The sequence below is a fragment of the Neomonachus schauinslandi genome, chromosome 4 (assembly GCF_002201575.2).
Source record: "Neomonachus schauinslandi chromosome 4, ASM220157v2, whole genome shotgun sequence".
NCBI classification, from domain to species: domain Eukaryota; kingdom Metazoa; phylum Chordata; class Mammalia; order Carnivora; family Phocidae; genus Neomonachus; species Neomonachus schauinslandi.
The window spans coordinates 66,844,796-66,857,454 of record NC_058406.1 but is presented as its reverse complement, the minus strand read 5'-3'; the positions used below and the strand labels follow the sequence as shown (position 1 = coordinate 66,857,454).

Here is a 12,659-nt window from a genome sequence, read left to right as displayed (position 1 = left end):
ACCCTTGTTTTACGTATGAAGAAAATGAGGCACAAAGATATTTAATAATTTGTCTACATTTCCATATTTACAGAGCAGAATTGTAGTTTGAGCCCAGTACACTGTATTACTGATCTTAGCCTAACTTGTCTTTAGTAACATGGAGTTCTGAGTGTTTTCTTAAGTTTTTCTTAAGTGAACACCATAAATTTCTTCAAATCATAATATTTGTGAAAAGTTAATTTTCTCACAAGCTAAGAAAGAGTCCATGAAATGTAAGAGGTCTTATTGTTATATTTTTGCTTCTATGAGTACATTACAATGCCTGACCAGGAGGAATTCCCCAAGACTGGCAGACATTTAGACATGAAGACATTTTTTTTTCTATGAAAGCACAGCAAATTTCAGATAACCTGGGGCCCCCATACACCTCATCTTTCCAATCATGCTCCAAACGCCTCATGCCCACAACTCAATTCCACAAAAGAATGAGTATTCTCCAAAACAGGGAAAGGAATATTCAAAGGAAAGTCTCCTTTAAAGTTTTTTTGCTTTTAGGAAAATATAGTGGACCTCTGTGATCCCTTGTTAGGTTAATAATGATAATCTTTCAGATATTTTAAATGCCAGATACGATAAAAATTATTACTTGATTGACCAAATAAATAAGCATTCAAATACAAGTAGAATATTTTATGCCACACGAGCTTAATATTCTAATTTAAATTTTTAATATTTAAATTTGATAATGTCATAACTTCTGAAAATATGCACTTTCATATTTTATTATAAAGAAAATGATCTAATTTGCCCAAGTACACCAATACATTTTTGAGCATATCCATTTTTTAGAGATTTATTTATTTTAGAGATAGAGAGCACGAGCAGGAGGGGCAGAAGGAAAGGGAGAGAGAATCCCAGGCAGACTCCATGCTGAGCATGGAGCCCGACATGGGGTTCAATCCCACGACCTGGAGATCACGACCTGAGCAGAAACCAAGAGTCCGACCCTTAACCGAATGCACCACCCAGGGGTCCGGAGCATATCCATTTTTGATTGCACTTCAACTTCCACTTCATAAATTTACTTGCTCTTCTAAATTTGTCTGTGCCTTTTGCACACGCAGACATTGATAACACTGAAGAGATGCAGTGTATCTGTAGCTCCACCTTAGGCTTCTCCTCATCCATGACCTGGATGGCCAGTTCCTGCTGGAATTTACTTCAAGTTCATACATGGAGGGAACATTGTAATCTATTATTTGCCATACTATTTAAAAATAGTTGTATTAAAGTAATGTAAGTAAATATAAAAATGTTATCTATCCACATATTATTTCTACTAAGTTTTCTGCCCCTCAGGACATATCATAATTTTCTTTTTTTTTTTTAAAGATTATTTATTTATTTATTTGACAGAGAGAGAGAGAGAGAGCACAAGCAGGGGGAGTGGCAGGCAGAGGGAGAAGGAGAAGCAGGCTCCCCGCGGAGCAGAGAGCCCGAAATGGGACTCGATCCCAGGACCCCGGGATCACGACCTGACCAAAGGTAGATGCTTAACCAACTGAGCCACCCAGGCGCCCTTCATAATTTCCCTTTTAGATAATGTTCATTGATGTTTTAATACCTATCATAGAGATTTGGCCCCTTCCTACTAAAGTATATAAAAAGGCCTTTAACATTTAAGCAAAAGAAAACTGAAAGCATCCCTACAGCCGTTAGTACCAAACATCTGAGAAGTCTTAATTGTTTTCACTGGAACCCCGCAGAGGATATTGTTCTTTTCTTATTATCGTTCTACTTTATTTTTAAAGGGGGGGGGGCTGCATTCTATACCTCAGATTGTATTATACAAATTCATAAAATATAAATGACTTTTCTATAACCTGAACATTATTTTAGGATTATGACAAAATTTCAAGGGAGACGTTGAATCTGGATTTTTTAAAAGTTATTTTCTTACTTTGAAACAATTCCAAATCACAAAAATGTTGCAACTGCAGAACAAATAATATCGTTCCTGAATGATCTGAGAGTAATAACAACTGAATACTTGAACATATTTTCCCCACAAATAAGGGCATTTCTCTTTTAAATGAAATACAGCCACCAGATTCAGAAAATTGATACACCACTACCATATAATCCTCAGACTGCATTTAAGTTTTGCTGCTTGTTTCAATAATACTCTTGATAGCAAAAGGATCCAGTCCTGAATCAAACAGTGCATTTCATTATTATGCCTCTTTAGTCTCTTTTATTTTTTATTTATTATTATTATTTTTTAAGATTTTATTTATTTATTTGACAGAGATAGCGAGAGCAGGAACACAAGCAATGGGAGTGGGAGAGGGAGAAGCAGGCTTCCTGCTGAGCAGGGAGCCCGATGCGGGGCTCAGTCCAAGGACTCTGGGATTATGACCTAAACTGAAGGCAGACGCTTAACGACTGAGCCACCCAGGCGCCCCATGCCTCTTTAGTCTCTTTTAATCTAGATTTCCTCAATTTTCCCATTATTTTCATGGATTTGACATTTAAAAAAATTACAATTTAGTTATTTTGCAAGATGCTCCTCGTTTGAGGTTTATCTTCTGCTTTCTTATTACTGGATTTAAATTATCTGTCTTTGAAGAATCGTGAAAGTGATCTTGTGTACATCTCATGGTATCCTGTCATTTGGTACATTACTTGAGATGTTAGTATTAACTCATGATTAAGGCGATCACTGTAAAAGAATTTTTTTGTAAGTATATTGTGGAGAAGTACATTAACTTTCAACTTACTGATTTACTTATATCAATATGAACTCATGGATATCCATTTTATCCAATAGGTTATAATCTGCTGTTATTATTGTTCACTTTGATCTTCCAATAGTCTCAGATATGGGCAGTGTGATCCTCTTTAATCTGACTTCTTTCTTTGACATGTCTCTGGCATTGTTTTGAGTACTTCCATATTTTTGCCACAATAAGAGAGGCTCTTTTCGTCTTTTTCATGCCCCAGCTCTGCAAACAGCTACTTCTCCAAGCAGTCCTAATTTCTTTTATTCAGAAATGGTATTTAGAAACCAAGATTTGGGAGGTAGATGTGCCCATTGTTTTGGGTGTGTCATTGTTCTCAGGATTTGAAACTAAGGAAATATATGTAGGAGAAGTTCATCTATCTATTTATCTATCTATTTTACATATATACACATATTAACGTATATCTTATATCTATATCCACACACTAGGAGTTCACACTGATATATCCATTTTTAAACCAACACCACAGGATCCAACATAGTTTCTTTCTTTTCATATTTATAACTACTTTCTCCAAAAAAGAAAACCCTATCTCCCAATTATCCTTGATATATTTATTTATTTTATCTATTTCCTCATGTATAACCAATATTCTATTGCTGCTAAACATCCCAGTCCTCCCTCTCCCCACCAGATGCTCTTCTCATCCTTCTTGAGCTCCAACACTGCTCTTCATGCTGCTCAGGCTCTCCCCACCTATACTCTCTATGGATGCTAACCTTACTTGTCCCCATGTAACGAGTTTGGGACTAAATTGTTCAGGAGAGAAAGATAAAGAGAAGGGAAGATGCAAAGGAAGATGGAAAAAAAGAGAATGAGAAGAACTTGTAATACTTTTAAATTGCTTATTTGTTTGCTCTGTGGATTCTAATGCCATTGCATATTACATATTTAATTGAAAAGTTCTCTTTTTATTGAGTAACAAGAAACAAAATAACAAGTCTACTTTAACTAGACTTCAAATATTTGACAAATATTTATTAAGTACCTACTCTGTGCCAGTATAAATAAATTTTAGTAAAAACCCAATTAACTGCAGTTCTCAATTAATATATTTTATTTACTTGCTTTTCAGGGAAATTGGCCAATTATAAGAAATCACATCCAAATTGAAGATTTATTCCAAACAAGGTCAGTCATAAAGTCAGTATGGATTTTACTGTAATTCACGTGACTTATATATTATACTATATAAGATGTGATATTCAGAATTATGACCCTGAAAGGGAATATGAAACTCAATCACAATCTAAATACTGCCATGCTCACTATAGACATGTTAGAAATATTTTCAACAAATATTGTTTTATTCTGTTAACCATAAAACTATATTCCCCAAACAACCAATTTCTAGTTTATTTATTCATTCTACAAATATTTAGGAAGTATCTATATGTGTCAGGCACTGTTTAAGAAAATCTATTGAAGTTCCTGTTTGATGGAGTTTAACATCTTAGTGAGGGGAAAAAAGATAATAAACAGTCAATATGTGCTATTCCAGGTATTATAAGTGCTAAGAAGAAAAACAAAGAAAGCTAGGGGAGCTGCCTTAAAAAGATAGCTAGTTTAGTTTTTCCTTGCCATCAGTTTGTCATTTATCCAATGAGATTCTCTTTCTCAAGATGAGAAATACATTGTTCTCATATTTGTTTGCTGGTTTTCTTTAATATGTTTGGGTCAAATTTATAGTAAACTCTTAGTTGTATCTAAATCATTTTGAATAGACTGGGCAGATATTAATCAAGATGACAAATTGGAAAGGTAAAAGGGAAAGAAAGAGTTATTTGGGGAAGCAGTTTGAGTGGATTTTTAAATTAAAAAAGAAACCCGTATATTGCTTAGGTTTTCTACATGAGTTACGATATCTTCATGATGTTTAAAAGCTATTTTTGTTAAAAAATATTTTCACAGTAGCTGAATTCCACTTCAAACAGTATGCTGATAGAGCTTATGTATCCTGAACAAGAATGAACGGAAAATGAAATGATTGAGAAAGACAAAAATCTGTAAATCTTTCTATTGTTCATTAGCCACTTTCCAGATATGTATGTTTTACTAACTCCCACAAATGGTCACTCTACTTTAATAATTTAAATGATGGATATGGCTCAAAAACCTTGTATTATTCTCAAGCAAAATTTGGTATCTTATTCCTTAGCTCAAAAGATTTCTGTCTACTCCAATGGTACTGTTATAAATGTAAAGAATTGATAATATCAGTTTAACAGAAAGAAAAATAAAAAAATGAAAGTGAGTAAATTCTGGGATAGATTAGTAAATAGAAGTCAGTAGCATCTATATGTGAAAGAAAGATCACTGGACAGGAATTTTGAGACCTGATTTGAACTCTTCCTAGTTCTTGTTAGGTAACTTTGGGCAAACAAATCCTACTTTCTTATCTCCAGTCTTCTCTTTGGCAAAATGAAGATGATGCCAGTTTGTGTCTAAAGTCACCATTTAGAAACAAAATCCTAGAGTTAAAACAAACAAAACCAATAAAAAAGTACCAGCCTCATATGTTTTGACACACACACCTTCTCCCACTATACACACACATGCAGTACTAAAGAAAAATTATTTTTCAGTCAAATAAGAGAATATGTTGAATACTCAATTATTAAAATTCCTATTTACTAAGATTACTGTTCTGTTAGTTTCGATCCTTTCAAAAATTACAATAATCCTCTCAAATGATTATATTTGAGAAAAAATAAGGATAGGAGAAATAGCTACATTATATTTCTCTTTTGATCTTTATTTTTTTCATAGAGTTCATAAAAGACATCTATGTCTCAATCATTTAGACTTTGCATATGTGCAAAAATACATTTTATGGAAAAAATCCTGATACATTCTATATTATTTCTCGAATAAAAATAATGTACAAGGTTGAATTAGTTTATTCATTCTCAGAGAGAAGGGGACCCAAAATAACTATTGTACTATTTAAATTATTGGAAAAAAGAATCCAATAAGTTTTGTTAACCACAATAATACCTTGGCTTTTATATAGTACATTTATTCACAGTAGAGAACACTTTACAAAATATGCATGTGATTTTCCTAGTTCATTTTCAAAGGCATTTTATAAAATACAGATTAAACAGTTTCAAAAATGTATTTCTTTTACTCATTTTGCCTCCATAATATTTAGCATCCTATATTTTCAATTTTAATGAATTATTCCTTTTTAATGTGTACCAATTTAGTATACATATTATATACACATATTTGCAAAGGCGCAATGTTCACTGGCAAGGACCTTACAATTGGTATTTTATTTATTGTATTTTATTTTTTTATATGGAACACTTCACGAATTTGCATGGCATCCTTTGTGCAGAGGCCATGCTAATCGTCTCTGTATCATTCCAATTTTTAGTATGTGTGCTATGATAGGTATTTTAGAAATCAAAACCAAAATGGAAAAACTTTCCACAAAATAATCAGAACATACAGATAACTCTGAACTTTGATTTTATTTCTTCCTGTATATTATAATTTATTTTTTTAACCAAGCAGCACCTGAATCCACTAAAAAATTTCCTCTGACATACTGACATGCTTTTACACCCCTACCTAAATTGATGAGCATAAGAATACTCATTTTTGGGGCACCTGGGTGGCTTAGTCATTAAGCGTCTGCCTTTGGCTCAGGTCATGATCCCAGGGTCCTGGGATCCTGCTCAGCGGGAAGCCTGCTTCTCCCTCTCCCACTCCCCCTGCTTATGTTCTCTCCCTCGCTGTGTCTCTCTCTGTCAAATAAATAAATAAAATCTTAAAAAAAATACTCATTTTTTTTGGCCTTAAGCCATTTTATAAGCTAAACAAAGTCACATGAGTATTTGTTAAAACCTCAGCTAGAAAATTGGTGAAGTATTCAGTGGATGGCAAATTTGGATGGAAGGAAAAGCAGCTCAGAGACCTTGTTAGCTGGCTGATACAATATACATACACTGAGCAGCCTAGAAAGCACTAGACAAAGGGTTAAGTTGCAGTGGTCTTTGCTGTAAAGTTACATTCCCCCCCCCATAAATCCATAAATAGTATATGTTTTTTCACATAAATTTATATCCAAAGGTGGAACCCAATTATCTGTCACAGGGCTATTATAAGAATGAATTGAGATCATATTTATAAAATGTGTGTACTAAGATCTTGGTCCTGTTTTAAGTGTATTTTTTTTTTAAAGATTTTTATTTATTTATTTGACAGAGAGAGACAGTGAGAGAGGAAACACAAGCAGGGGGAATGGGAGAGGGAGAAGCAGGCTCCCCGTGGAGCAGGGAGCCTGATGCGGGGCTCGATCCCAAGACCCTGGGACCATGACCTGAGCCGAAGGCAGACGCTTAACAACTGAGCCACCCAGGCGCCCACTGTTTTAAGTGTATTCATCTTCACAACACTACAAATATTAGGTTGAAGCATAAGAAATTGCCATTTCTATAGGTGAAAAAACAGTTGAATATCAGCAGAATTATATTGCAATCTCATCCTATCGTTTTCATGTTACAAATGAAGAAACTGAGGAACAGAGGGGTTAAGTAACTTGCCTAAGGAGAATCATTGTTTTTCTCATTTTACAATTGAGAAAGCTGATGTTTAAGAAAGAACAAGCAACTTTTCCAAGGATACACAGCTACCTGCCTCTCAGGGAGTTAGATCAAAAGAGATTATATCTGCTTATGTACTTTGTACATTTCATATTGCTAAAATGTTAAACTATTTCTGCTGCTAGTATAAAATCTTCTCTTCCTACAGTCATATTAGGTCTTTCATTCTCCAATAACCAAGGATTACAAGGAAATGATGCCTTTAGTTATCAAGATGAAAAGGCTATCATATTTACTCTCTTCTGAGATGTTTTCCCTCCAAAATGACAGGGCGACTGCAGTCATCCTTCCCTGCCCTTTCTGTTATCAACCCAGTGCTAAATGATTAAGGTGCTAAAGTACTTTGGTTTGTTCTCAAATTATTTTCCATGATGTCCTTGGGACAGATGAGGTGCAAGGGCTATTGGAGATAACATAAAAACATTCATGAAACATTATCATTTCTCAAGTAGCACACAAAATAATCTTCAAACAAAATTTCATGTGATTTAATTTGAGCTGGAACGAGGACATTTTAGAAAGCATACACGGCAGAAGAAGGAAGAACCTAAGTAGGGACATCTGGTTGTTCTTTTTTTTTTTTTTCCCTCCCTCTTCTGCTCTATTTTCATCAATGCCCCTGTATAAGTTAGGCACTTTGAGACATCATCTTTGAGCATTTGGTGCCCTGCAATAAGGCTAGGAGAGACCATCTTCAAGAGAACATGAAGATCTTAGTTAGCAACATGTGCTAGGTATACTACTCCAATGAAGTACTTAAATTCCATCAGTGGTTTCCTTGTAAAAATTTCAGCTGCAACAGTAACAGTTTATCTTTATGGTTCTCCTGGACACAGAGGGTTTAGTAACTACCAGTGCCTGACTCAGGAGTAAACCTGTGTATGAGACCAAACTCAACCTGTATTTGAAATCTCTGCCACTTAACTACTTGTGTGACTTTGGGCAAGTTTCTTCATATTTCTGTACATCAGGTTTTCATAGGGAATATATTAGTTCCTACTTATATAATTTAGAAGTATTTTAAATGGGATAATGCTCATAATGTTTAGAACATTGCCAAACATGCTCAGCATTTTAATAGGTATTGATTTCTCATGAAATTTTCAGCATATCTTAGTTTAACATTTAGAAACACAAGTGCTTTCATGTGTTCAGAGAATGCTTAACCATCCATCAGGAATTTAGGTTAATTTCCTTAAGAAATGATTCATCACACTTTTTGCGTTTATCTTATTCTCACTTTATTTTCTAGATTTATCTTTAATGTATCTTTTCCCACTTCCCAACATTTCATAGCATCTCAGTTTTTCCAGAATAAATATACTTCATCAGCAGTTATATCTATCCTTGTCCTTTCCTTCAATGTTGTAACATATTTCATTGTTTCTTCTCATTTACTGATAACTGTTGTATTACCAAAATAGACATCAGTTGCAAATACAGAGTAGCAACACTGACTGCTATTTGAAGCACAGAGAAATTTTCCCCTGAAATTGAAGCTGATGAACTAGAGGCACATTAAAAACAAATTAAGATCCACTCACTACAACCAATATAGGTTACCACAACAGAAAATTACATGTGGATATTATACACAGTAACAGAGAACTTGTACTAGGAGAAAAAAGTAGAATGTGAGTTATAAATCACAGTAGGTTAATAGAAGACTGTTCGCTCTGATTTTCCTTTTTTCTTGTAGAACCTTTTAATTACTGCATTTCTAATGCACTTACATTTGCCAGTAGTTCTCTTTTTTATTCTTCTAATAATAGTTCCTAAGGTACATCCTATAAATTACACCTTCCCTTTTCCTCTCCCTCTTCTCTTTAAACAATTCTGAGAGAGAGAGAAAAAAGAGCAAACTGTAATTTTAAGTAACTCCTTTGGATTAGTTCATGTGCTCCTTTAAAAAAAATCTCTGTCATTAGCACTGTGCTTTCCTGTCCCCATTCTTATACATGCCAATTTATCAGCTGTAGCATTGCTGCTGGCCTGCCATTTTTCTATTAAGGCACCAACTCTAGACAAACAAGCCCTCTCCATTCACTCCCTACATTCTTTACTTTTTTAACTTGTTCTAATTCCAGGTTTCCTCTAAGGACCCTCAATTTCAAAACCTTTCATTAGGCTGGCCGAAAGTACTTCTGTTTCCTTTTACCCTATAAAGGCTAGCTTTCTCCCCAAACTCATTTGTTCAGTTTTGTCTCTTAACCTCCTTGCCTCTTACATCACTCTTTGCAAGGACAGTGCCTTTTTTTTTTTTTAATTCTCTAAGCCTTGTCCCTCTGTCTTTGAGATGCTTCTGGAAATCTCACCTCCTGATTAAGGAGAAGAAATAAGTGTTACCACTGAACTTGCCAAACAAGTTAAGGGATGACTATAGGTCCTACATTTGATAAAATGGCAACAAATCCTAATTTAGAAACCCCGGGAAAAGCAATTACATGGGGACAGAGAAAAATTTGTGGTAAGAATAACTCCATGACAAATAATTAGGTATAAGAAGAATAGAAATTATTTTTTTTCTTGCAAAGATAGAGACATTCATTCATATAATAAATATCCCAGATCCTCTACTACACCAGAGCCTGGAATGATAATAACGTTCCTAACAGTAAAATATCTATTTTCTGGCATATTCATTTATGGAACAAGTTATTTTTTGTTGCATTCTTTGCTTCCATTCCTCAGTCTTCACATGATACCATTCAAAGTCAAAAGGTACACATAAGACATCAAACACGTGCTTTAAGTATTGAATTCAATGTCATTTCCCTCAAAAGCTTCAACTAGAATAGTTTAAATCATGATAATAAAGTGATGGATTAGAAAAGTAAAATGTTTTCATCTTTCCCTTCCTTTTCCTACCTTTTCTACTAGTAAAAGAAGAGTCCAAGAGTGTGACAATTTGAAGAAAAGAGAGAGAGCCATATATTGGATAACAAACGTTTAGTGAGTAAAGTTGTTTATGACCCTTAAGGAAATTACAGTTAAATAATGAAATTATGTTTCATATGTTTTTATAGATTTGTTTTAAAACTACCTTTCTATGTTCAACAAACTAGGTAGGAAACATATTATTCCCAGTTTAAAAGAGAAAAAAGTTTTATGTCAACTCTATTTCAATAAAAAATAAAAATAAAAAAAAGATGTTTTTCACAGAAAAAAAGAGAAAAGTTAAACAAGTGGCATAGCTAGTAGACAAAAGCAGGATTGAGGTTAAAACATAGGTTTCCACATCCTGGTTCGATTTTTAAAAATTATAATACATACTTCTGCCTTTTAAAAATGGACATGCTAGTGTATACCAGCAGTCTTTTGCCATACAAATAGTCAAATATATACCACATTCACAGTTAGCTTATGTTTTATATATTTCATAGATAATAAGATATTTGAAAACAAATTAAGTTTTTATCAAAATCCTTGGTAAAGTTTGCACTTTCCTTTTGTGTGTTCAATTTTTTGATAAAAATTTAATATATATATTTTATATTACAGTAGGAAAAACTCATGTATACTTTGATTTCAAAGTGAAGTGAATTTTGAAATTCTGAGGCACGGCTTTGACATCAAAGATATTCAAATAATCACCACACTGATAACATTAACTTGATTGAATATTGCAGTCTTCTTGGTTAGACATATTTAAAAGTTGTCTTCAGTTGATTTTTCTTACTTAGAAAAATGCAGCTTCTAAGGAGAATTCAGTTAGGGGCAGTAATGTGTTAGATTTCAGAGAAAAAGTGGGTAGGTCTGTGTAGACTTCACATGCACCTTTAAATTTTAAGTGCAAAAGATCCCAAGTCTTGTGAGAAATAAAGGTAATTCTCAATGAAATTTAATTGAATGTATCTAATTATCATGTTCTGAGTATGATCATTACTTTGTAAAAGCTGTTCTAAGGATATGGATCTTGAAACTCAAAGACTACATCTCTCTGAACAAAATTTCAGTATCTTAGTGGTTAGTACTCAAAATGCTAAAATATACTGCACAAAAGGTCTGTTTTCTAAAAGTAAGATGACTCTAAATTCAAAGGAAATCATAAAATTATTTTTTGTATGCTTTTCTTTTCCTTATAATATACTTTTCTTTATCACTGATTCCTTTTTTCCCATTTTCTGTAACTATTGTGGCCTCACTCTTCAACTTCATTTCACTGTAATTTTCTTTACCTTTATTCTATAACCTGTCACTTCTCTTAGAATTCCCTTGTCTCATCTTCACCTGAGATTAGCCTCTAGCCTATAATATACAAAAGGGGGGTAAGACCATTCCGTGTACTGAAAACATAACACTCCTGTTTATAATATATATTTTTTTCCATTTGAAGCCTTTCTTTCTGTGGTAATAGAAACTTCTAACCATGTCTTTCTCCATTCTGTTCTATAATTCATCACTCTGCTTTTCCACACTCAATTTGCAGGTTTTGACCCTCCTTCTCTATTATCTCTTTGAGATCTGAACCTCTTTCATCCTTTTTGCTATATTGCATGCCTATCTCCTCTCAAAAACGCCCCACTTCTGTTCATGGCAGCTGACCTCTAGATAGCTCATCCAGGGAGGGGATATAGAGGAGAAAACCCACCAAGTGGTTTCACTTTCAAATACTAAATGTGAACGTTGGCTGGAGTGCCAAGTGGCAAGTCTGTACAGTACAAACAGTAAGCACTATGGGGGCTCAAAACTTTTGAATTATTTCCCTGTATATGTCCGGACTCCATATCTTGTCTGAATAATCATGTGCTTGTCTCAATTTTGTTAGGGTTATTCAGGGCAGTCATTCAGACCAAAAGGCATTGAAGCTGTATTAGAAATACTGCCATGCCAGAGTTTGACTTAGGTTCACAAAACAACAAAAAGTAAAAAAAAAAGGAAGAAGAAGAAAAAGAAAAAAAGAAAAAGATTTTAAGCTATATTGTGTGAATGACAACTACTCAGAGCTCAAAAATAAGATGCCACTTCAGACATGGCTATTAAATAGACTAGAAATCATATTCAAGGATGCCAGAAATTCACTGTGCTTTGTTCTTATTCAAATAATCCTTTTAAAGTGGATATGTATCCAATAGTGCTATGTATTCGGTAGCATTTAATAAACCCTTGTTTAAATGGATGGAAACTGCATAATAAGAATTTTGTCAGAGAATTATTTGGAAGAAAAACACATGAACCACACTCTTTTCTTTAAAGTGACTTCACCGCCAAGAGTTCCTCTGTTGAGAGACACTGGTAGTGTCATGGAGTCTTGCTTGGC

At 33.9% G+C, this 12,659-nt stretch overlaps 1 non-coding gene across 1 annotated transcript; it reads right to left on the bottom strand.

The window, feature by feature from the left end:
* Positions 1 to 6,083: 6,083 nt before the first annotated feature.
* On the bottom strand, positions 6,084 to 6,189 carry LOC123324692. The gene has a single exon (XR_006539966.1). It is a non-coding gene; the product is annotated as a U6 spliceosomal RNA (small nuclear RNA).
* Between the last annotated feature and the right edge of the window lie 6,470 nt (positions 6,190 to 12,659).